Here is a 23,977-nt window from a genome sequence, read left to right as displayed (position 1 = left end):
CAAGAAGAGCTCCTTGGGTGATAAACAGCTGAATTTTACCGAGTCTCTGCCAACGCTGAGCACTACCCTTGAGTTTTCTCACTCTTGTTAAATCCTGGCGGGATGACAAGCCCAGAGGAAGTGGGTTGTCTAAACAGTGACTGTGTGTGGTTTCTGCTCACAGAACATGTCCTTTATACCATACGGGGGGCTACATCTGTCACAGGGTTACTTCTGAGGTCTTCTAGGGTCTCTTGTTGCTGAGAATTATCCACTGGTAGCAGCAAAATGCAAAGCACTTTGTTTTTGTCTCAGGTTTAGCTTCAGTCTAAGCTTTTTTTCCTTTGGGGGTTTGTTACCATTTTATTTATAAAATTAGAAGAATTATGTTTATTTATTTGTGCATGTGTGGGGTGTGTGTGTGTGTGTATGGCACATGTATGGGATTGCTTTTCTCCTTCTATTATATGAGACCCTAGGATTGAACTAGTCAGACTTAGGGTCAAGCACTCTTACTACTGAGCTATCTTTCTAGGCTTATAATTTATTTTTATAACTGCTCTGTGTGTGTGTGTGTGTGTGTGTGTGTGTGTGTGTGTGTGTGTGTGTGTTTGTGTGTGTGTGCCTGTGCCTGCATGTGCGCATGCATGGAGGCCAGAGAACAACTCTCAGGAACCTGTTTTCTCCTTCCGTTGTGGGTTCCTGGGAATGAACTCATCAGGCTTGTAGGCTAAGCACTTTTACTCCCCAAGCCATCTTGTCGGCCCAACTTTTCTGTAGGCTGAGCTCCTGGTGGATATGCGCACGCCGTAAGTGACTGTTCTGCTGAGAAACCAAAATACTCCACAGTGCTATTTCCAACAAATATTTCAGAGAAATAATCTGAACACTTACTTTAAGACATTTGTTTTTGTTATTTTAATTACATATGTGAGTATGTATGTATGTATGTATGTATGTATGTATGTATGTATTAGTTAGGGTTTTCTAGAGGAACAGAATCTAGAGTAAATGAACATCCCTCTACCCACTCTCCCTTTCTCTGATGCAGACAACTTTACTTCAGTTTTAGTGTACTTTTATACAAGAATAGCAAAAGAGCAATGATCTATCCGTCTGTCTGTCTATCTATCTATCTATCTATCTATCTATCTATCTATCTATCTATCTATCTTTATTGGAATGACTTATAGACTGCAGTCCAGCTGACTGTGGCCTGGAAGGCACTGGGCTGAACATCTCAGCTGGTCTCCAGTATATGCTGCAACTCCAAAGAAGTAGGCTCCAATGGCAGTGAGGGAATGGATGTGCTAGCAGGGCAAGGGCGTGTGTCAGCACACTGTCAAAAGAATGACTCATGGCGAGCACTGCCTTGGAGAACTGTGAAAGAGGGAGGCTCCAGGAAACACGGCAGAGAAACTTCTACCTCAGTTGCATTTTGTTCTCTAGATTATCATGGATGTGATTTTGTGCCTCCTGTGACAGGACACTTACATTAAAAATGTAAGATATGTTCATTCTTGTTGGATGTCAGAATATAACTGTAGACCCAGTCTGGTCAGTGCATCCTGAATCTGGAAATGCCTCCTGCTTTTCTTTTGTGCTTTCCCAGATAAAATTTACAGTATATGCTACACTGTTGTGTTTAAATTGGTCTGTTCTGAGAAAGTTCTGGGTAAGGGCACTCTGTTAATATTTAGTATGTGCTTACTGGCATTTATTTACATGATTTTCTCAACTCCAACAACCTTCCTTAGATCGTTGCTTTCTTTGTTACATTCCTGTATAAAAGTCCACTGAAACTGAAGTAAGGATGTCTACAGCATCAGACTGTGCTCCACCCCTTTCCTTCAGGTCCTCAGATCCCAGGTCTAGCAGACAAGATCTGCACAGGTGGGCTGAAAAGTCCACAGGCAACCAAGCAAAGAGCAAAACTTCTGCTTTCTACGTCCTTGTATAGTCTTCCAGCAGAAGGCGTGGCCCAGATTAAAGACATGAATCTTCCTGCCTCGAGATCCAAATCAAAGATGCGCGTCTTCCTACCTCAGAGGTTCGGACTAGAAGTGGACCCATTTCACCAACTTCAAACCAAGTCTCTTACAGCTGTGCCCTCCATTCCCAGATGGAGTCAAGCTGACAACCAGTAAGAGCCACCACAGCTCGTCATTGTGTAGCTGTGTACAAGGGTGTGTAGGTGCCCACAGAGGCCACAGACATCCCGAGTTACAGGCTGCTGGGAGTTGCCTGATGTGGGTACTGGGGACTGGACTCAGGTCTGCAGCAATGCCTGTTCTCTAACTGGGAAGCTATCTCTCCGCTCTCCTACTTCAAAAATGATTTTTAATAAAGTGTTTTGCTTGTGTGTCTATATGGGGCTGTGTACACATGAGTGCAGTTGCCTGCAGAAGCCAGGAGAAAGAATCAGACCCCCTGGAGAGAGAGTTAACAGGCAGTTGTGGGCCACCCAGTGTGGATGCTGGGAACCAAACTAGCTAGGTACTCTGCAAGGTATGTATGTATGTATGTATGTATGTATGTATGTATGTGCATGTATATATGTGTATATATATGGTGTATATGTATGTATATACATATGATATATATATATATATATATATATATATATATATATATATATATATATATATGAACTTGTACTTTGCACCAGGCTGGCCTGACTCATAGAGATCCTCCTGCCTCTGCCTCCCAGCTGCTGAGATTAAAGGTGTGTGTGCACCCCATCCCCACAACTAGAGAAGTATGTATTCTTAACTGCTGATCTGTTGTCTCCAGCCCTTTCAAATTATTTTTAAAAATTCCATTAATGCACATACATGTGTTACTGTTACAATTTTCAGAAGTAAGTCTCTCCTGTCATGTGAGCAGTTCTGGAGGGCAGAATTGGTCCTCAGGTGTCTCCCTGGAGCTCCACTTTAATTTTTGAGACAGTGTCTCTCACTGAGCCTGGAGCTTGTTATTTTGGCTTGTCTGGCTAGCAGGCCAGCGAGCCTCAAGATTTCCCCATTCCTCACCCCCGAGTGCTGGAGTTATAGGAGTGCACCACCATGCCTGACTCCTCACACGAATGTTAGGATCCGAACTCACATCCACGTTTGCACGGCTGGTGCTTTACCCAAGGAGCTGCCTCCCAAGACGGTCTTTATTACTCGAATGCTTTATTTTAAATTACGGTTGAGGGGTTGGGGATTTAGCTCAGTGGTAGAGCGCTTGTCTAGCAAGCGTAAGGCCCTGGGTTCGGTCCCCAGCTCCGGAAAAAAAATTATGGTTGATGGCTTTATTTGCCACAACTCCCCTCCCCCACTTCTTTTTACCTACATCATCACGATCTTGCAGAACACTTTAGTGCTTGACAGGAAACTCTGGTTAGGGACGAGTGCTGGTCACCATTGCTTGGGATACATGGTAACAACACCCAGATAGTTACAGTGTCCCAGGGAAGTCAGAGAGATGTGCCCTGAGTCAATTACTAATCCCTGGGGACTGAGGACAGTTTAATCTCCTTCACGGGGCTGCACACTCCACTTGCTAACAAGCTAGATGGATGTCAAGGTCAGGTAGTGACGAGAAGCCATAACATTGAAATCTTTGCAGTTCCTCTCAGTAAAATCTTGAGTGTAGGATATGCCCGCCCATGGTCACCCTGATGTCCATTTCAGATGCCCATAGGTGTCCTGAGGGGACTTCAGAGAAGGAGGCCATGTTCTCCGAGGTGAAGCTCAACTCTGCGGGGTGATGTTGCCTCAGCATCTGCAGCTCACCCTGTAGAAAGGATGCTGGCTACTTGTTGCTCATCACTGTCCAGCAGGATGCAGGAAGGACTGTGTGGTACTTGGTAGCCTGGATGCATCAGGCCACCAAACTGCATAATGGAGGGCTTTGGGATTAACATGATGTCCTCTCTCCAGCCCCACTCCTTCCTCTAAATACAAATTTAAGGCTAGCATGTAGAGTCCTGAGCTTCCTCATGGCCTTCCCACACACAGGCGCCAGCACAGTGTGTGGTCACTCATTCCTCTCCCAGTGTGTCTGTTCTCTCTCTCATTCAGTTCACAGGTATTTGGGTGCATATGATAGACGTATCCGTACATAGCTGGGTGTGCAAATAAAATGGGGTATGAACAGCCATTTTCTTCTTGGAGTTTTTGTTCCATGGTGAGAGAGTGGTTTGATAAGTGAGAGAGAGAGGGAGAGACAGAGAGAGAGATAGAGAGAGGGAGACAAAGAGAGACACAGAGAAAGACAGAGACAAAGAAATAGAGAGATAGAGAGATAGAGACAGGGAGAGACAAAGAGACAGAGACAGAGAGACAGAGAGACAATATGAAGTTGGAAGAGTAAGAAGGTAGAGAGGATCTGGGAGGGGTTGGGGGAGGGAAAACATAAAATATATTGAATAAAAAATTTAAATTAGAAAGACTTTAAAAAAGGCTGTATCCAAATATTAGGTTTAGTGGTGGAGGAGATGGTTCAGTGATTAAGAGCACTTGCTGCTCTTGCAGAGGACCTGAGTTCGGTTCCCAGCACCCCACGCTGGCTAGCACACATATGTCTATAACCCCAGATCCAGGGATCTGACGCCCTCTTCTGGCCTCCACGGGCACCTGCGCATGCACACACACACACACACACACACACACGTAAGACAAATCTTTGAAGTATGGGTTGCCATTTTTGGAAAGACAAGAGACCCCCCTGGAAACTGAAAGCTTTTCCACTCAACACAGACCTGCAGCTTTGGGTTCTCTTCTGTAAATCCATTTCTTAGCATTCCTGGGCAAATTGGGCCCATCTGTGGAATCCACCTCAAGGCAGGGAGCTTGCATGGCCAGCACTTACTCAGCAGATAGCGACAGTCTCATTAACCTCCACTCATTCTCAGGAGATTGTGCAGGGAGGGGCCTGTGGTGGAGCTAAAGCGCACACAGTATTCTTGAGCACATCAGAGCAGGGTTATATGTTTTGCTGAGCAAGCAGAAGCTTTCCCAGCCCCACTGGCTGCTACGGCTGACTGGTGTGTGCATGTGTGGCTACCGGGATGGGCAGGTATCTGTGTGGTGTGCTGACTAAGATTCCTTTGAGTAAATACCCAGGAGGGGTATGTCTGGTTCAGGTGGTAGTTGTATTTTTAGTTTCTTAAGGAACCTTCATACTGGTTTCCACAATGACTGCACTAGCTTGCTTTGCCACCAGATCTACATAAAGGCTCAATTTCCCTACATCCACACCAACATTTATCTGTTTTTGTGTAACAGACTGGATAGCTGGGGTGAGCCAGGACCTTGGTGCAGTTTTGACTTAATTTCCATGATGTCTCAGCCTCTGGTTTGTGCGGTGGTGCTGTCTGTGGGTTAGTGCATCATGGACTGCATCCTATCTTTCTACTCCTTTGCTCCTGACTGGGAGGGGCATTCCTGGAGCCTTGATGGACACTTATGACAAGGGAGAGAAGGGGAGGACCCAGCCTCAGGAGTGACTGGCCCATTGTTGAGCCACAGGTGAGGCAAATGTGGGAGCAAGCCTTTAGACAGTTGCCTGAGGACAGTGTGGCTGAGTGTACCCCATCACAGACAGAACTCCTTAGATGGTGTCTCATGCCCTGGGCCTGGGCCCCAGCACCATGTGTCTTTTCTGAGCTGCTCTGACAGGAGGCTTCCAGAGTATCTGTGTAGACAGGTGTCAAGGCCTTCATCTATACTTTCAGGATATAATTTTGACTTAATTTTTTTGAGATTTATTTTTATTTTATGCATCGGTATTTTTCCTGCACAAATGTCTGTGTACCATGTACAAGCAGAGCTGGTGGAGGCCAGAAGGGGCAGTCCCCTTGGAACTGGAGTTACAGACAATTATGAGACACCATGTGCTGGGAATTGAACCCAGGTCCTCTGGAGGAGCAGTCAGTGTTCTTAACCACTGAGCCGTCTCTCTAGCCCCCAAATTTATTTTTACTATTTATTTATTAGACAAGGTCTTCCTTTGTGTCATCCTCCATGGTCAAAGTGTCACAGCTCTCAGAAGGGTAGCCTGAGCAGGGCAGGTAACTGGGGTCCCAGGTCTTGCTGTGGCAGAGGCAGTGACAGTGCTGGAAGCAGTGGCAGGGGTTGCAGGGGTGGCAAGGGCATGAGCCTGGCTGCCAGGCAGGTCCCGGGTTCACCGATGAATGATTCAGGAGAGAAAACTCTGCCCCAAAGTGTTACAGCTCAGTAAAACATCCACTCTCAGGCGATTATCAGTGAAATAACTTGTGTACTTTATTCCGTGTGGATAAGGACTTAATAGACATTGAGAGGGTAGGGTGGAATGCAGGGACAGGTGCTTCCCATTGGCTCAATTTGAGATGCTAGTGATGCTCTATTTGCATGAGGAAGAATTTCAGGTGTTTTCTCCCTACACGACTTATTGTCATGGTTATCTCAGTGGGTATCATGGTCATGTGTTCCGGAGTTGGTAGCGTTAGGCAGGGAGTTGGCCCTGTGATGGTGACTGCTGTTGTCAGGTTGACTACACTGGAATGTACTACAATCCAGAAACAAAGGGCACGTCTGTGATCCAGATCTTGAGGCTGGAGGACGGAGACTTCTGATCTGGATCTTGACATGAGGTGAAACACACTTTTGATCAAGATCTTGAAGCATAGTGGCCATGAAAAGCTTAGGCCCAGGCAAGGTGGTACACGGCACAACTTTAATTCCAGGAGACTGAGGCAAGCAGATCTCTGGGTTCAAGGTCAGCCTGGGACAGAGCAAATCCCAGATCCAGGCATGGTGGTACACAATTTTAATCTGAGCCACACCTTCTACTGGAGGCCTACATAAGGACACTAGAAGAAGGGAGACTCGCTCTTCTCCCCTGCTTACACTTACTTGCCAGCACGTCTGTTGAAACCCATTTCAGGATTATAATTTATACAGAAGACCAGCTGAAACAACTAGCCTCACAGGACTGAGCAAGTGCTAGATTCTTGGACTTCCCATTCACAGCTGCCCGTTGTTGGGTTAGTTGGACTGCAGACTGTAAGCCATTACAATAAATTCCCTTAATATATAGAAATATTCCATAAATTCTGTGACTCTAGAGAACCCTGACTAATACAGTCCCACTCCTACTGTTCTTAATTCTGAGTTTCATGGGGTTTGAGCTCACTCAACCTTACCAGTTCTTCTGTCTGTCCACCTGCCCCAAACCTTTGTAGTTCCAGGACCTTAGAAACTCACTATGTAGTCCAGGCTAGCCTTGAACTCACGGAGTTCCACCACTTTCCACCTTTCAAGTGCTGGGATTAAAAACTTGTGCTACTAATGCCCAGCAATTTTTACTTTTAAATTTACATTTAGTTGGTATGAGTGTGTGTGTGTGTGTGTGTGTGTGTGTGTGTGTGTATACACGTGCATGCACATGTGTGTGCGCGATGTGCACACAAGTGTGCACCTGCATGTGGCAGTGTAGATGTGCTCAGAGGGCAATTTATAGGAGTTGGTTCTCTCCTTTAACTATGTGGGTCCTAGGGATTTGAACTCAGGTCATCAGAGTTGGTGAGAAATGCCTTTATCCACTGAGCCATCATCTTACTGGTCCTAATGGTGAAATTCTGCACTTGTTAGTCTCATAAGAATAGATTTCTGTTTCAGAGGAATGACTACTAAATGGCCATGGGATGATGCTAACTGTGAGGCCTCCCTCAGGACTGAGCCCTCCCTTGTGCTTTTCAACTATTTGGGGGAGTTCTTAGGCTTCAAAGGGAAGAAGAACTAAAGGGACACACCAACAGTTTTAATTAATTAATTTGAGACAGGGTCTCACTATATAGCTTTGGCTGGGACCATCACACTGGTATCCAACAAATATTTATTAAGTGATAAATGCACACCAGCCTGTGAAGAGGCAGATGTGGGAAGGGCTGTTACAGAAAGAACACAAAAAACTCCCAGCACTGGGGCACAGAGATGGGAAAATGTAGAGAGAATCTCTATAGCACCACTTGTCAATAAAAAAGCTGATGGCCAATGAACTGGGCCAGGAAATAGGAGGTGGGAAGAGGGAGGATTCTGGGAAATAGTGAGAGAATAAAAGGAGGCATGCTGAGAGAGATAAGAGCTAGAGGCTGAGGGAGACACTGAGGAGATGAAGGAGGGGTAACTAACCAAGTGGTAGACATGCACTAGTTTGAATGGGTTAGATAAGTTATAAGCTAGTCAGGAAATGAGCCGAAGCTATGTCCTAGGTATTTAATAATAAATAATTAGACTCAGAGTCATCATGGAGCTGGAGCTGGGAGGAAAAACAGATTTAATTTCTTTCTTTCTTTCTTCCTTCCTTTCTTTCTCTCTCTTTCTTTCTTTTTTCATAGGGGATTAAGAGTCCAAGTTCAGCTTTGGCTGTTTATGAATTCCAGGCTAACCTGGGCTATATAGTGAGACCCTATCTCAAAACCAAAAAACATAAAACAAAACCATAACAAGAAGAAGCCAACTCTTCATAATGAGAACTTCAAATAGATGTGAAGACAGGAGAATAAATTCAGTGGCTCCTTTCCTCCCTTTACTGAACATCTGTTGGGAGCGATGCCATTGAAGCCCTCCATTATTAATGTTATTATTATGGTTAGAATTAAGTATGACTGAGCTCATGGAAAATCCCCAGCCAGCTGCAAAAAGACTAATACAAATCTGGTGGTCAGGATGAATAATGATATGATAAAGCTCTGACCTTGTTGAGAAATACATCTGACGTCAAGAATGTGATGACCTGTAACCTTTCTGAAAAACCAACATCCTGCTGACTAATAGATACGACAAACCTGTGACCTTTCTGACATCCTGTCAACATCAGCCTACTCCCTAACCACACGAATATTGTGTCCTTGGCCTGCGTAAATGTTTCTTACTTCCCCCCTCCCTCTGTTACCCCTGTTATGGTATAAATTCAGCCTTGGGGAAAAATAAAATTGTCGCCTTGATCAGACTCTTGGCGTCCTTCTTTGTGTCTCTTGTCCCCCATTCTCTTCCAGGTACACCCTGCACCCGTCGTTGACAAATGGCGCCCAACATGGGGCTGTTTGGAGGTCTCCTGGAGGAGAACGTCGTCCCCCATGAATAGGCAAGCCTGTCTTCCTTGTTTGTTGGAGCCTTTGCTCCCCCTCAGAGCTTTTGCCCCACCCCCCAGAGCTTTTGCTCCCCGGCTTCTGGCAACCATGGACCGCCGGACCTTGGTTCAGAGGCTTGGTGCGTGTTTCTCCCCGGACGATGCAGATCTCAGTGGTGAGTGATGGGACAAGCATTCTACAGTCACCTTTTGTGACAGGACTCGGGGAGTCACTCAGGATGTGAAGAATAGGGTTAAGAAAAAATATTTAAAGAAATTCTTATACTTTGTAGGAAATATTTGTCCATAATTCCCCCAAGAGGGAACAATTGACACAAAAGATAGTGCAGAATTAGTGATTGTTTAATGGATCGGCTAACCTTGTTGCTGAAGTCTGCCCTCTGTAATGAAGTTGTGTGCTTTTTGAGTTGCCTTTCCCTGCATGGATGAGCAGCCCCTGGTACGTGGATTAAAAACCTTATATCCTCATGCTATTGCAGTGGTCACTTTGTCAATCTGTGCTCTGTGGGTGGCGCTCCTGATGTAAGGCCATAACATTTTAGTGCATCAACTGGGAACTGTGCTCCCCCTAGACTACAGTTGGTGAAGAGATCAGAGGTAAGCTCGAGCAAATCTGTGTTTTGTGTTCTGTGTTACTTTCTGTTTTGTCTCTGTGTCGTGTTGTCTCGTCTTTGCTTCATGTTGTCTTGTGTTGTCTGTGTTTGCTGTCTGAAGGGTTTGAGTCCCCCCTGGAGAGGGGTTAGAGTCCTCTTGGTGGTTACTGTGGGTCCCGTGAAGGGCTTAGGGCTGTGACAGGCAGACATGCTAGTTGTCACAGACCACGGGCCCTAGAGGATGCTCTAGGTGGAGAAAGGAATCTAGAGGACACTCTAGAATCCTGTTGGGAGGTGGGATCAGATGGTCTGCCTCATCCTGGAAGCAGCTAAGGTTAAGTTGCAGTTTGGGCCAGGTACTGAATTTATCAGGCATCTGTGGAAATTGGTTATAGGATGCCTTGTCTTGATCTTGTTTGTCTAGTTTGTTTTCTGTGGTATTGTCAAGTGTCTTTTTGGCTTTTGTTTCATTTTTGGACTTGGACTGACAACCGTGTTTGAAATCATGGACTGATGACTGTGTTTGAAATCATGGAACTGTTTGTTTTGTTTGTCAAGGAGTTTTACTTGGTCCTCTTGGTGCTTAACTTGGAAATAATTTGCTTGAGAGAAATTGTTTTCTCCCATGGGAGTTTTGTCTTTCTCTCTCCCCAAGGAGAGATGCCCCTCCCTTTGCTCCCCTTGCCTAGTCTAGCTGCTGTTAACAGTTCATCGCACATGTGTATGAAGGACTCCAGGTTAGTGAGTGACCCTGTCTGAAGCAGGCATTAACAAGACCCTGAAAGCTTTGCCTTGGGTCCTGAAGAAAGGATCTCCTTGTTGTTTAGACATTCACAGCTTCTAAGGAAGGGACAGCACAGAGTAGGGAAGTATGGGGCTGAGGGTGACAGGCTGAGGGTAGCAATGGCCAGAGTTGTGGGCTGCGCGTGGGCAGTGGCGCAGCTCAGGCCTAGCTGGTGCAAGAGGAGTCTCAAGGTGATGAGGCCGGCTGGGGCTGACGCTTTAACAGCAAGAAGATAGTGGAGAGTTAATGATTATTTTTAAGACTATTATGAGACTTTTGGCCCTGAAAAAAATTCCAATCACTGCCTTCAGTGGCCAGACCTTCAACACTTGCTCACAGAAGGAGAGCGTTCATTAAAAGAAGTTCTCTGAGGGAGCCTGCCTTATCTGCTGGCCCTATCCTAAGAGAGGAGTCGGTCTCCAACATTGTCACCTTCCCCGTTAGTCATCATTGACACAGAGAGTGCCTCTGATCCTATCCCCGCAGCAGTCAGTTCCTGCCCCTGTGGTCAAAATGCCCCAGGTCAGGGGCCAGGGAGCCCCTAAAGTAGTTTCAGAAAGAGTCTGCAGCAGACTGCGAGGAACTTTGTTTTGCCAGACAGAACAGGCTTTACTCCAGGATGATAAGAGAGAAAGTCTCGGCACCTGCTCTTCAGCCTACTCCAGCTAGAGGCTGTGACCAAGGTCAGGATCAATGTTTTCTTTTCCATGGGCCCTTAACCCAGTGAGACAGCTTGGTGAAGGGCTACTACTGCAGTCCTGGGAGGGCTGTAGTTCTATTAAAGGTCAGTATTCCAGTGTTAGCAATTTCTTTATTGGATATGAGAGGCAGGAAGCCCTGCTCAACTGTGACTCCTGCCTCAGGAATGGCAGCAGAAAGAGTCCTTACAGCCAGTTATCTCTGACTATAGCTTGCTCTCTGATACCCGAGGCTTCAGTTGGATCACACCCCTGGGCGAGCCTCCTTCAATACTCAGATGCTATTTTCTCCTGGTCTTTTGGCTCAAGGTTGCCAGGAGTGTCTGACAGCCTGGAAGAAACTTCCCCGCTAAAACAGACGAACCATACAATTCTTTTGTCGGCCACTTGGCATCTAGCACCCAGGTCCTAACCATCTCTCCACCCTTTTGTCATTAGTTCTTACTGGAAGCCTAGTGTCCTTTGGAGGTTGGGGTCTCTTGAGAGGCAGAGCCACGGAGCTGACACTGAAGGGAGGTACTCCTTAAGGATAAATCTAAGTCCAGAGAGACAGCCAGTAACAGACCCCAGCTGCCCCTCTGCTTGCCTTTCTGTTTCACAGGCACAAAGCTCGTGCTTGTTTTTGCAATGGCTGTTTCATCCCGCGAAAGCTTCCTCATTTAACTGTGTGACTGAATGTTACTTGTCTGATCTGGTTGTTCCAGCAGCTCTCACCAGGCCACCCCCTAGCTTTCTTGCCTGGCCCCTTTCCTCTCTTCTTAAGAATTTTATCACCTAATACATTGTGTTGTTTGACTTATAATATCTCCCATCCTACTAATATCCATGTCCCAGATTCCTGTTGTGAAGGTTCTAATTCTAAAACAAGGGGATGGTGTGTCTCGCCCACCTTGTCCGGCAAGGAAGACGCAACATGGTTGGATTCTTCTCAACAGCCTTTACTGCAGGACACCTTCATTGTTGATACAGGGAGGCGGTGGCAGCCAGCCCTAAGTGTTACAGCTCCAAGTGTTACAGCTTCAAATGTTACCGCGCCTAGCGGCAAAGCCGCTCGCCTTATATACACAACAGTATGCTAATATTCTTTCAGGGATTGGTGGGGCACGAGTCACCCCACTGTCATCCCAGCTACTCGTCCTCCAGAGATTGGTGCGGCATGAACCTCCATTAGCATAGTACCGCCCCAGCCAGACTGACGGCAGGTGCAAAACCCCACGCATGCGCAGTACTGTTGTTAGGAGGGCGCCAGATTCACCTCATTATCATACAGCTGCCCTGACACGGGACAAGCCTGCGAATGCACGGTAAGTTATTCACATTCGGACGGGGCTGGCTGTCGGCGCCATCTTTACTTCGCCGCGCCGCTCCCTACAATGGTGCATCCCCCTAAATATTAAATTTACCTCTGCGGTTTGAAACCAGGATTGGACACGTGGATACACTTGGGGTCTTAGAATGTTTCAATCAGGTGCTGATACAGGGATAATATTTACCATAAAATTGTTAAAAGAGCCTGTGCATTCCTACTTCCGGGCTTCTAGGTACTCATTCCAAGAAGGAGCGCATGGAGGCACTGAACATGTGAACATGGTGCAGGGCACACGCGACTTCATCTACAGCCTGCACTCCACCGACAGGAGCTGCTTGCTCCAAGAACTGCACTGCTTCAAGTCCATTGCCATCGCACAAGAAGAACTGGAAGCTCTGCCACCCACTCCATATGAGATATGTGTTCTTCTACAATTCGATACCTTTTGTAGGGTTTGGCTTTTTGGATAATGCAATTATGCTTGTTACATGAATTGTCTATTGGAATTATTTTGTGAATGTCAACAATGGCAGTCAACAGGTGATCTTTTCCTTCTATGTATCAACATATCATTTAACTTTCGGTTATTGATACTGCACTGTACTGAGTTGGGATTTGCTTATTTCTTACATAACATGCACGGGATATCTATGTATGTCTTTTTTCTTTCTGATGGTTATAATTCAATGCTGAGGTTTCTCCAAATTATTTATGATGTTTAATATCAGTGAAAATTGTAATTCTCTGCCTGGTGGCATCCCTTCTGTGATATTTCATGGTAAACATTCATAATCATATAAATTCATTCAATTTTAAACTTCCACATCTATTAAATTATGAAGCAGTGTTTTATGTGTATTTGACTATTTTAATTTTGACCCACACTGTCTTTAAGAGTCAGAAGTTAATCAAAAAGAACAATTGTCTGGCCGTATATGCTAACAAGTGTACTTCTTTCTGATTGGCTTTTTATCTTTAATTTCCCAACTTTGAGCAATCACACTGAATTCTGGTTTGTAAGAGAAAGGCAGTGTTTGGATACTTCCTGTGCCTTAGAATATGGTTAAAGAAAGCATGAAACAGGTCAGAGAAGGCTTAAAAAAGAGAAAATGAGGAAGAGAAAAAGCTGAGAACTGGTATCAAAATTGGTTCTCCACCTCCCCTTGGTTGTCCACCCTGCTTCCCTCCCTGTTGGGCCCCCTAGTAGGCCTTCTTTGGTTATATTTTTTGGTACTTGGACATTTAATCATTTAACCAGCTTTATTAAACAACCGGTAGATAATATAGCAGCAAATATTTCAGGTATATTATCATAGGCTAGCTATGGAGGATGCTTTGATGAGGGCCAAGCTCCCCTACACATCTCCCAGCCCAGGCAAGGACATTTTTGTCCTTCAGCCAAATGAGGCCAACATTCTTTTCTGCCTGCTGTCCTGATGTCTTTGCTGAAAAATCAATGAATTGTCACCCCTGCGTGCTGAGCTGGACAGTCAATGATGGGTAAGAGAGTGATATATTCACAATGAAGGGCCTAAGACAGGGGGGCCGCCATTAGTTGCTGCCTTATCCCATGATGGACCTGGCCACAAGATTCTCTTGGCCATGTGACAAATATCACTCCAACCTAAGACAGAAGCAGTTCCCGAGGGGCTCATTCCAGGACAGCATGGCCATTTGGCCACCTTTTCATTTGACTATAAGGAAGGGGGAGATGTTGTGAGCAATGCCCTTGAAGCACTCCATTATTAATGTTATTATTATGGTTAGAATTAAGTATGACTGGGTTCATGGAAAATCCCCAGCCAGCTGCAAAAAGACTAATACAAATCTGGTGGTCAAAATGAATAATAATATGATAAAGCTCTGACCTTGCTGAGAAATACATCTGACGTCAAGAATGTGATGACCTGTAACCTTTCTGAAAAACCAACATCCTGCTGACTAATAGATATGACAAACCTGTGACCTTTCTGACAACCTGTCAACATCAGCCTATTCCCTGACCACACGAATATTGTGTCCTTGGCCTGCTTAAATGTTTCTTACTTCCCCCCTCCCTCTGTTACCCCTGTTATGGTATAAATTCAGCCTTGGGGAAAAATAAAATTGTCGTCTTGATCGGACTCTTGTCTTGGCATCCCTCTTTGTGTCTCTTGTCCCCCATTCTCTTCCCTGCACCCGTCATTGACAAGCATCCAACACTGTATCTTCTTTTAAAAAACGTTCATCAAGTCTAACTTGTGCTGCCCAAGTGCTCTTGAATGTATGGTCTTTCACTGGAGCATGATCAAACCACCAGGGGCCATATCCTTAAAGAAAACTGACTTGCTCTCTTGCAGCAGGTATCAATTGCTCCCTATGGAGGGATGCCTACCTCCTGCCTCCATGCTGGGATTTAGTCTGGCTTGAGTTTGTACAGGCTTTTGTACATGCTGTCTCAACTGTTGTAAGGTCATATGTGTCTGAAGAACAGTTTTCCTTGTAGTCAACCATTGCCTCAGGCTATTACAGTTTTTCTGTTCTATCTTCTACAATGATTCCTGAACCTTTAGAGGAGGGTGTGTGTTTGATGTGCACAACACATTTAGGGTTAAGCCTTTCACAGTCTTTTATCTCCGGAAACCATGATCAGTTGTGGGTCTCTGTGTTAATCACCATCTACTACAAAAAGGAAGCTTCTGTGATGAGGTTTGAGAGATACTCTAATCCATGGGTATAGTGACAAATCATCAGGAATCAGTATAATCCTGTGCTCATTTAGGAGAGTGAGAAGTTCTCCCCTAAGGACTGTAACCTGCATGGTCATGGAAGGGATGGTGTGACACACTTCCTGCCCCTGGAACAGAGCTAGCAGGGTATGGGTTGGGTGTGAGGCTTGTTTGTAATATATATATATTTGTGTGTGTGTGTGTGTTTGTTTGTTTATTTGTGTATATATCTTCATGTTCCTCCTTCAGAAAATATTCTCCCTGCCAAGGTTATTGGGGAATGTCCTTTCTGCCAAGGTGAATGATAACCAGAGACAGCTTGAGTTTGGGAGGCAAGGGTGTGTCTATGTCCTTAGTAAAAATGGTATATGGTGTGTGATCTTCAGGATAGTCTTTAAGGCTGTGAGAAAGAACTCTGAAAACGTGAGTTCAAAAACATATAAATAGGATTTCTCAACTATTCAAAATATAAGGATGCAATATGAATTACATAAGGGGCTTTATGGACCTAAAAAAAAAAAACAAAACAAAACAGAGGCAGCTACACTATAAGCCAGCTTGTCAGAAAGGTATGCAGATACATAGGCAAGCAGATACCTGAGTTCAAGGCTGGCCTGGGAAAGAGCTAGTTTAGGCCCCGAGTGGTGGAAATAGTAATCTCAGGACAGGATCCTGCCAAGATAGTTTATTGTCTATGCTTACAAAGGCAGGTAGATACTATTGTTTTTGCTTTCCAAGGCAGGCAGATCTCTGAATTCATTAAAAATTAATAAGCAATATTAAAAAAATGTGCTTGCTGTTTCTAAGAAGCAAGGGCCTGGGGTCTTGGAATGGTGATTCTTGGGATAATCAAAGGGAACCTGGAGTAAATGACTGAATTGTTATGCAAATAGAAGATTGGGTTTTGATTTTTAGAGCTAAGCTATCTGGATAAGCTATCTGGAGATCTCCAGAGAAAGCCTTGTTGAGCAGGTTGTCAGCTTGTACCCAGGATTTGACTTTGAGTTGTTCTTTTTGCTGCTCCTGAACACCTCTTCCTCAGAACCTCTCTTCAAGCTGGGGCTCATCCGTGGCATATTTAGTTACAGAGTTTTGGCTCTGCTATGGGTGCCAGGTATGGGTTTAAACTTTTGGACTTGGCTTTAAATTTAACCAGAAAGTGTTTGGTTACTCCTATAACATTTGTGCCACTATTGTGCCAATGGGCATGTCTTGCTAGGTGTGTTGCTATAGTATCTCTCAGGGTTGACAGATGGGTGCTATTATGATTACTCTTCTTCTCTGGTAGGGTGCATAGCACCTCCCAGCACTATGAAAGCTAGCTAGTGGGGATGGAACTTCCAGGTGAGTACCAGATTGATTTCTCTGTTCTATGATTCAAATATGCGGAATCTTCAGCAGTAGAGTCTTACCTTCTGGAGGGTAACCAGAAGATCATAAGATATAAACAATAGCCTATAATGTTTGTGGGGTCTAGGGGACATTACTTTCCAAGAACACCAAAAGAGGGAATACATTCCTGGCACTGGGTAATTAGCCTCTGGTGTCTCATAGGAGCTTTGTTGGTCAGTTATAGGTAGCTCCATTTTAAACTCTTTACATTAAACAATATTTTATGTGTGTGTTTTGCCTTCATGTATGTATGTGCACCAAGTATGTGCCTACTGTGATTGAAGGTGAGAAGATTCCCTGAAACTGATGTCATGGACAGGTGTTAAGAACTGGACATAGGACCTCTGCAAGAGCAGTGTCTTAGTTTTTTTTTAACTCTTTTAAGAGAAACCATGACCATGGCAAAACGTTTAACTGGGGCTGTCTTACAGTTCAGAGGTTTAGTCCAGTATCATCATGGTGGGAAATATGGTGGTATGCAGGCAGACATGGTGCTGGAGGTGCACCTGAGAGTTCTATATCTTGATCTGCAGGCGGCTCTCACAGAGTCACTGAGCCTGGGGATTAAGCATCAGATACCTCAGAGCCAGTCCCTACAGGGATACATTTCCTCCAACAAGGCCACACCTCATAGTAGTGCCACTCACTGTGGGCCAGACCTTCAAACACATGAGTCTTTGGGGTGCTATTCCTATTCAAACCACTACAAGCAGCAAATTCTCCTAACTGCTGAGCCATCTCTCTAGTTTTCACTATAAATTATACATATAGTATATACTATAAATGTGTGTATATATAATATATACATATAAATTATTTACATAACACACATATATAATTTGAGTGTGTGTATGTGTTACATCTTTTAGGAGGTTTCCATAGTTTCTATATGACTTTTCCCAAATGTCTTAGTGTTGGTTTTCCCTTCTCTATTCCTGCTCTACCTGTCCTGTTCACCACCTTGCCCCATTTAACCCTTCCTGCACTATTATTTCTCTGTAATCCCTTAAATCATGCCACTTACTACTTTCCTGATCTCTTCTATGGTGCCAACTCCCTGTCTGTAAACCTTTGTCACAGTGTCTGTCATTCCAGGCACCACACATCTGCCAGTATCAGGAACAACAATCTCATTAGGAAACCAGAGAATTTGGGTTCTGGAGAAACAAGGCTGTACCAGGCACTCGGGGACATCTCGTCTCATCCTTGGTCTTATAGCAATATGATTCTCTGAGGCTGCAGAATACATTATTCAGCCATCCACTGTGGCATCAGCTGGAACAACAAACAAACCAATAAAAAAGAATGGGTAATCAGTCTTTAAAAATTCTTTCTAGTTTGTGGGTGGGAACAGGAGGAGTGCAGCTGGCTGGCTGTGATGATTGACAAGCCGCTCAACTCCGATGGTGACCAGCTGCTTGGCCACCTTCTTTCCAAGTCTATGGGAGACCTGGCAGGCCTTATAGGAAGAGGGCTCCTTGGGAAGTCACAAGGGAGGGAATAATAATGTCTGAAGCGTATTTTACCATGTGTGTGAATTGTTTCTGGCTGTGTCTCCCACAAGCTGACAGGCGGTGGAGCGTGGTCACAGCATGTCTTTTTTTTTTTTTTTTTTTTTTTTTTTCCACGGGCTTATAATTTTTTATTAACTTGAGTATTTCTTATATACATTTCGAGTGTTATTCCCTTTCCCGGTTTCCGGGCAAACATCCCCCTCCCCCCTCCCCTTCCTTATGGGTGTTCCCCTCCCAACCCTCCCCCCATTGCCGCCCTCCCCCCATAGACTAGTTCACTGGGGGTTCAGTCTTAGCAGGACCCAGGGCTTCCCCTTCCACTGGTGCTCTTACTAGGATATTCATTGCTACCTATGGGGTCAGAGTCCAGGGTCAGTCCATGTATAGTCTTTAGGTAGTGGCTTAGTCCCTGGAAGCTCTGGTTGCTTGGCATTGTTGTACTTTTGGGGTCTCGAGCCCCTTCAAGCTCTTCCGGTTCTTTCTCTGATTCCTTCAATAGGGGACCTATTCTCAGTTCAGTGGTTTGCTGCTGGCATTCGCCTCTATATTTGCTGTATTCTGGCTGTGTCTCTCAGGAGCGATCTACATCCGGCTCCTGTCGGTCTGCACTTCTTTGCTTCATCCATCTTGTCTAATTGGGTGGCTGTATATGTATGGGCCACATGTGGGGCAGGCTCTGAATGGGTGTTCCTTCAGTCTCTGTTTTAATCTTTGCCTCTCCCTTCCCTGCCAAGAGTATTCTTTTTCCTCATTTAAAGAAGGAGTGAAGCATTCACATTTTGATCATCCGTCTTGAGTTTCGTTTGTTCTAGGGATCTAGGGTAATTCAAGCATTTGGGCTAATAGCCACTTATCAATGAGTGCATACCATGTATGTCTTTCTGTGATTGGGTTAGCTCACTCAGGATGATATTTTCCAGTTCCAACCATTTGCCTACGAATTTCATAAACTCGTTGTTTTTGATAGCTGAGTAATATTCCATTGTGTAGATGTACCACATTTTCTGTATCCATTCCTCTGTTGAAGGGCATCTGGGTTCTTTCCATTTTCTGGCTATTATAAATAAGGCTGCGATGAACATAGTGGAGCACGTGTCTCTTTTATATGTTGAGGCATCTTTTGGGTATATGCCCAAGAGAGGTATAGCTGGATCCTCAGGCAGTTCAATGTCCAATTTTCTGAGGAACCTCCAGACTGATTTCCAGAATGGTTTTACCAGTCTGCAATCCCACCAACAATGGAGGAGTGTTCCTCTTTCTCCACATCCTCGCCAGCATCTGCTGTCACCTGAGTTTTTGATCTTAGCCAATCGCACTGGTGTGAGGTGAAATCTCAGGGTTGTTTTGATTTGCATTTCCCTTATGACTAAAGATGTTGAACATTTCTTTAGGTGTTTCTCAGCCATTCGGCATTCCTCAGCTGTGAATTCTTTGTTTAGCTCTGAACCCCATTTTTTAATAGGGTTATTTGTTTCCCTGCGGTCTAACTTCTTGAGTTCTTTGTATATTTTGGAAATAAGGCCTCTATCTGTTGTAGGATTGGTAAAGATCTTTTCCCAATCTGTTGGTTGCCGTTTTGTCCTAACCACAGTGTCCTTTGCCTTACAGAAGCTTTGCAGTTTTATGAGATCCCATTTGTCGATTCTTGATCTTAGAGCATAAGCCATTGGTGTTTTGTTCAGGAAATTTTTTCCAGTGCCCATGTGTTCCAGATGCTTCCCTAGTTTTTCTTCTATTAGTTTGAGTGTGTCTGGTTTGATGTGGAGGTCCTTGATCCACTTGGACTTAAGCTTTGTACAGGGTGATAAGGATGGATCGATCTGCATTCTTCTACATGTTGCCCTCCAGTTGAACCAGCACCATTTGCTGAAAATGCTATCTTTTTTCCATTGGATGGTTTTGGCTCCTTTGTCAAAAATCAAGTGACCATAGGTGTGTGTGTTCATTTCTGGGTCTTCAATTCTATTCCATTGGTCTATCTGTCTGTCTCTGTACCAATACCATGCAGTTTTTATCACTATTGCTCTGTAATACTGCTTGAGTTCAGGGATAGTGATTCCCCCTGAAGTCCTTTTATTGTTGAGGATAGCTTTAGCTATCCTGGGTTTTTTGTTATTCCAGATGAATTTGCAAATTGTTCTGTCTAACTCTTTGAAGAATTGGATTGGTATTTTGATGGGGATTGCATTGAATCTGTAGATTGCTTTTGGTAAAATGGCCATTTTTACCATATTAATCCTGCCAATCCATGAGCATGGGAGATCTTTCCATCTTCTGAGGTCTTCTTCAATTTCTTTCCTCAGTGTCTTGAAGTTCTTATTGTACAGATCTTTTACTTGCTTGGTTAAAGTCACACCGAGGTACTTTATATTATTTGGGTCTATTATGAAGGGTGTCGTTTCCCTAATTTCTTTCTCGGCTTGTTTCTCTTTTGTATAGAGGAAGGCAACTGATTTATTTGAGTTAATTTTATACCCAGCCACTTTGCTGAAGTTGTTTATCAGCTTTAGTAGTTCTCTGGTGGAACTTTTGGGATCACTTAAATATACTATCATGTCATCTGCAAATAGTGATATTTTGACCTCTTCTTTTCCGATCTGTATCCCTTTGATCTCCTTTTGTTGTCTGATTGCTCTGGCTAGAACTTCAAGAACTATATTGAATAAGTAGGGAGAGAGTGGGCAGCCTTGTCTAGTCCCTGATTTTAGTGGGATTGCTTCAAGTTTCTCTCCATTTAGTTTAATGTTAGCAACTGGTTTGCTGTATATGGCTTTTACTATGTTTAGGTATGGGCCTTGAATTCCTATTCTTTCCAGGACTTTTATCATGAAGGGGTGTTGAATTTTGTCAAATGCTTTCTCAGCATCTAATGAAATGATCATGTGGTTCTGTTCTTTCAGTTTGTTTATATAATGGATCACGTTGATGGTTTTCCGTATATTAAACCATCCCTGCATGCCTGGGATGAAGCCTACTTGATCATGGTGGATGATTGTTTTGATGTGCTCTTGAATTCGGTTTGCCAGAATTTTATTGAGTATTTTTGCGTCGATATTCATAAGGGAAATTGGTCTGAAGTTCTCTTTCTTTGTTGTGTCTTTGTGTGGTTTAGGTATAAGAGTAATTGTGGCTTCGTAGAAGGAATTCGGTAGGGCTCCATCTGTTTCAATTTTGTGGAATAGTTTGGATAATATTGGTATGAGGTCTTCTATGAAGGTTTGATAGAATTCTGCACTAAACCCGTCTGGACCTGGGCTCTTTTTGGTTGGGAGACCTTTAATGACTGCTTCTATTTCCTTAGGAGTTATGGGGTTGTTTAACTGGTTTATCTGTTCCTGATTTAACTTCGATACCTGGTATCTGTCTAGGAAATTGTCCATTTCCTGAAGATTTTCAAATTTTGTTGAATATAGGTTTTTATAGTAAGATCTGATGATTTTTTGAATTTCCTCCGAATCTGTAGTTATGTCTCCCTTTTCATTTCTGATTTTGTTAATTTGGACACACTCTCTGTGTCCTCTCGTTAGTCTGGCTAAGGGTTTATCTATCTTGTTGATTTTCTCAAAGAACCAACTTTTGGTTCTGTTGATTCTTTCTATGGTCCTTTTTGTTTCTACTTGGCTGATTTCAGCTCTGAGTTTGATTATTTCCTGCCTTCTACTCCTCCTGGGTGTATTTGCTTCTTTTTGTTCTAGAGCTTTTAGGTGTGCTGTCAAGCTGCTGACATATGCTCTTTCCTGTTTCTTTCTGCAGGCACTCAGCGCTATGAGTTTTCCTCTTAGCACAGCTTTCATTGTGTCCCATAAGTTTGAGTATGTTGTATCTTCATTTTCATTAAATTCTAAAAAGTTTTTAATTTCTTTCTTTATTTCTTCCTTGACCAGGTTATCATTGAGTAGAGCATTGTTCAATTTCCACGTATATGTGGGCATTCTTCCCTTATTGTTATTGAAGACCAGTTTTAGGCCGTGGTGGTCCGATAGCACGCATGGGATTATTTCTATCTTTCTGTACCTGTTGAGGCCCGTTTTTTGACCAATTATATGGTCAATTTTGGAGAAAGTACCATGAGGAGCTGAGAAGAAGGTATATCCTTTTGCTTTAGGATAGAATGTTCTATAAATATCCGTTAAGTCCATTTGGCTCATGACTTCTCTTAGTCTGTCTACATCACTGTTTAATTTCTGTTTCCATGATCTGTCCATTGATGAGAGTGGTGTGTTGAAATCTCCCACTATTATTGTGTGAGGTGCAATGTGTGTTTTGAGCTTTAGTAAGGTTTCTTTTACGTATGTAGGTGCCCTTGTATTTGGGGCATAGATATTTAGGATTGAGAGTTCATCTTGGTTGATTTTTCCTTTGATGAATATGAAGTGTCCTTCCTTATCTTTTTTGATGACTTTTAGTTGGAAATTGATTTTATTTGATATTAGAATGGCTACTCCAGCTTGCTTCTTCTGACCATTTGCTTGGAAAGTTGTTTTCCAGCCTTTCACTCTGAGGTAGTGTCTGTCTTTGTCTCTGAGGTGTGTTTCCTGTAGGCAGCAGAATGCAGGGTCCTCGTTGCGTATCCAGTTTGTTAATCTATGTCTTTTTATTGGGGAGTTGAGGCCATTGATCTTGAGAGATATTAAGGAATAGTGATTATTGCTTCCCGTTATATTCATATTTGGATGTGAGGTTATGTTTGTGTGCTTTCATTCTCTTTGTTTTGTTGCCAAGACGATTAGTTTCTTGCTTCTTCTAGGGTATAGCTTGCCTCCTTATGTTGGGCTTTACCATTTATTATCCTTTGTAGTGCTAGATTTGTAGAAAGATATTGTGTAAATTTGGTTTTGTCATGGAATATCTTGGTTTCTCCATCAATGTTAATTGAGAGTTTTGCTGGATACAGTAATCTGGGCTGGCATTTGTGTTCTCTTAGGGTCTGTATAACATCAGTCCAGGATCTTCTGGCCTTCATAGTTTCTGGCGAGAAGTCTGGTGTGATTCTGATAGGTCTCCCTTTATATGTTACTTGACCTTTTTCCCTTACTGCTTTTAATATTCTTTCTTTATTTTGTGCATTTGGTGTTTTGACAATTATGTGACGGGAGGTGTTTCTTTTCTGGTCCAATCTATTTGGAGTTCTGTAGGCTTCTTGTATGTCTATGGGTATCTCTTTTTTTAGGTTAGGGAAGTTTTCTTCTATGATTTTGTTGAAGATATTTACTGGTCCTTTGAGCTGGGAGTCTTCACTCTCTTCTATACCTATTATCCTTAGGTTTGATCTTCTCATTGAGTCCTGGATTTCCTGTATGTTTTGGACCAGTAGCTTTTTCCGCTTTACATTATCTCTGACAGTTGAGTCAATGATTTCTATGGAATCTTCTGCTCCTGAGATTCTCTCTTCCATCTCTTGTATTCTGTTGGTGAAGCTTGTATCTACAGCTCCTTGTCTCTTCTTTTGGTTTTCTATATCCAGGGTTGTTTCCATGTGTTCTTTCTTGATTGCTTCTATTTCCATTTTTAATTCCTTCAACTGTTTGATTGTGTTTTCCTGGAATTCTTTCAGGGATTTTTGCGATTCCTCTCTGTAGGCTTTTACTTGTTTATTAATGTTTTCCTGTGCTTCCCTAAGTGTGTTCAAGTCTTTCTTGAAGTCCTCCAGCATCATGATCAAATATGATTTTGAAACTAGATCTTGCTTTTCTGGTGTGTTTGGATATTCCATGTTTGTTTTGGTGGGAGAATTGGGCTCCGATGATGGCATGTAGTCTTGGTTTCTGTTGCTTGGGTTCCTGCGCTTGCCTCTCGCCATCAGATTATCTCTAGTGTTACTTTGTTTTGCTATTTCTGACAGTGGCTAGACTGTCCTATAAGCCTGTGTGTCAGGAG

At 43.6% G+C, this 23,977-nt stretch overlaps 1 long non-coding RNA gene across 1 annotated transcript; it reads left to right on the top strand.

The window, feature by feature from the left end:
- The first annotated feature begins 7,589 nt into the window (after positions 1-7,589).
- Positions 7,590-12,979, top strand: LOC108352213 (uncharacterized). Its single transcript, XR_001840390.3, has 4 exons — positions 7,590-9,257; positions 9,582-9,699; positions 12,268-12,481; positions 12,719-12,979. It is a non-coding gene; the product is annotated as an uncharacterized LOC108352213 (long non-coding RNA).
- Positions 12,980-23,977: the final 10,998 nt, after the last annotated feature.

The sequence above is a fragment of the Rattus norvegicus genome, chromosome 10 (assembly GCF_036323735.1).
Source record: "Rattus norvegicus strain BN/NHsdMcwi chromosome 10, GRCr8, whole genome shotgun sequence".
Classification (NCBI taxonomy): domain Eukaryota; kingdom Metazoa; phylum Chordata; class Mammalia; order Rodentia; family Muridae; genus Rattus; species Rattus norvegicus.
This window is presented reverse-complemented; position numbering and strand designations above follow the sequence as displayed.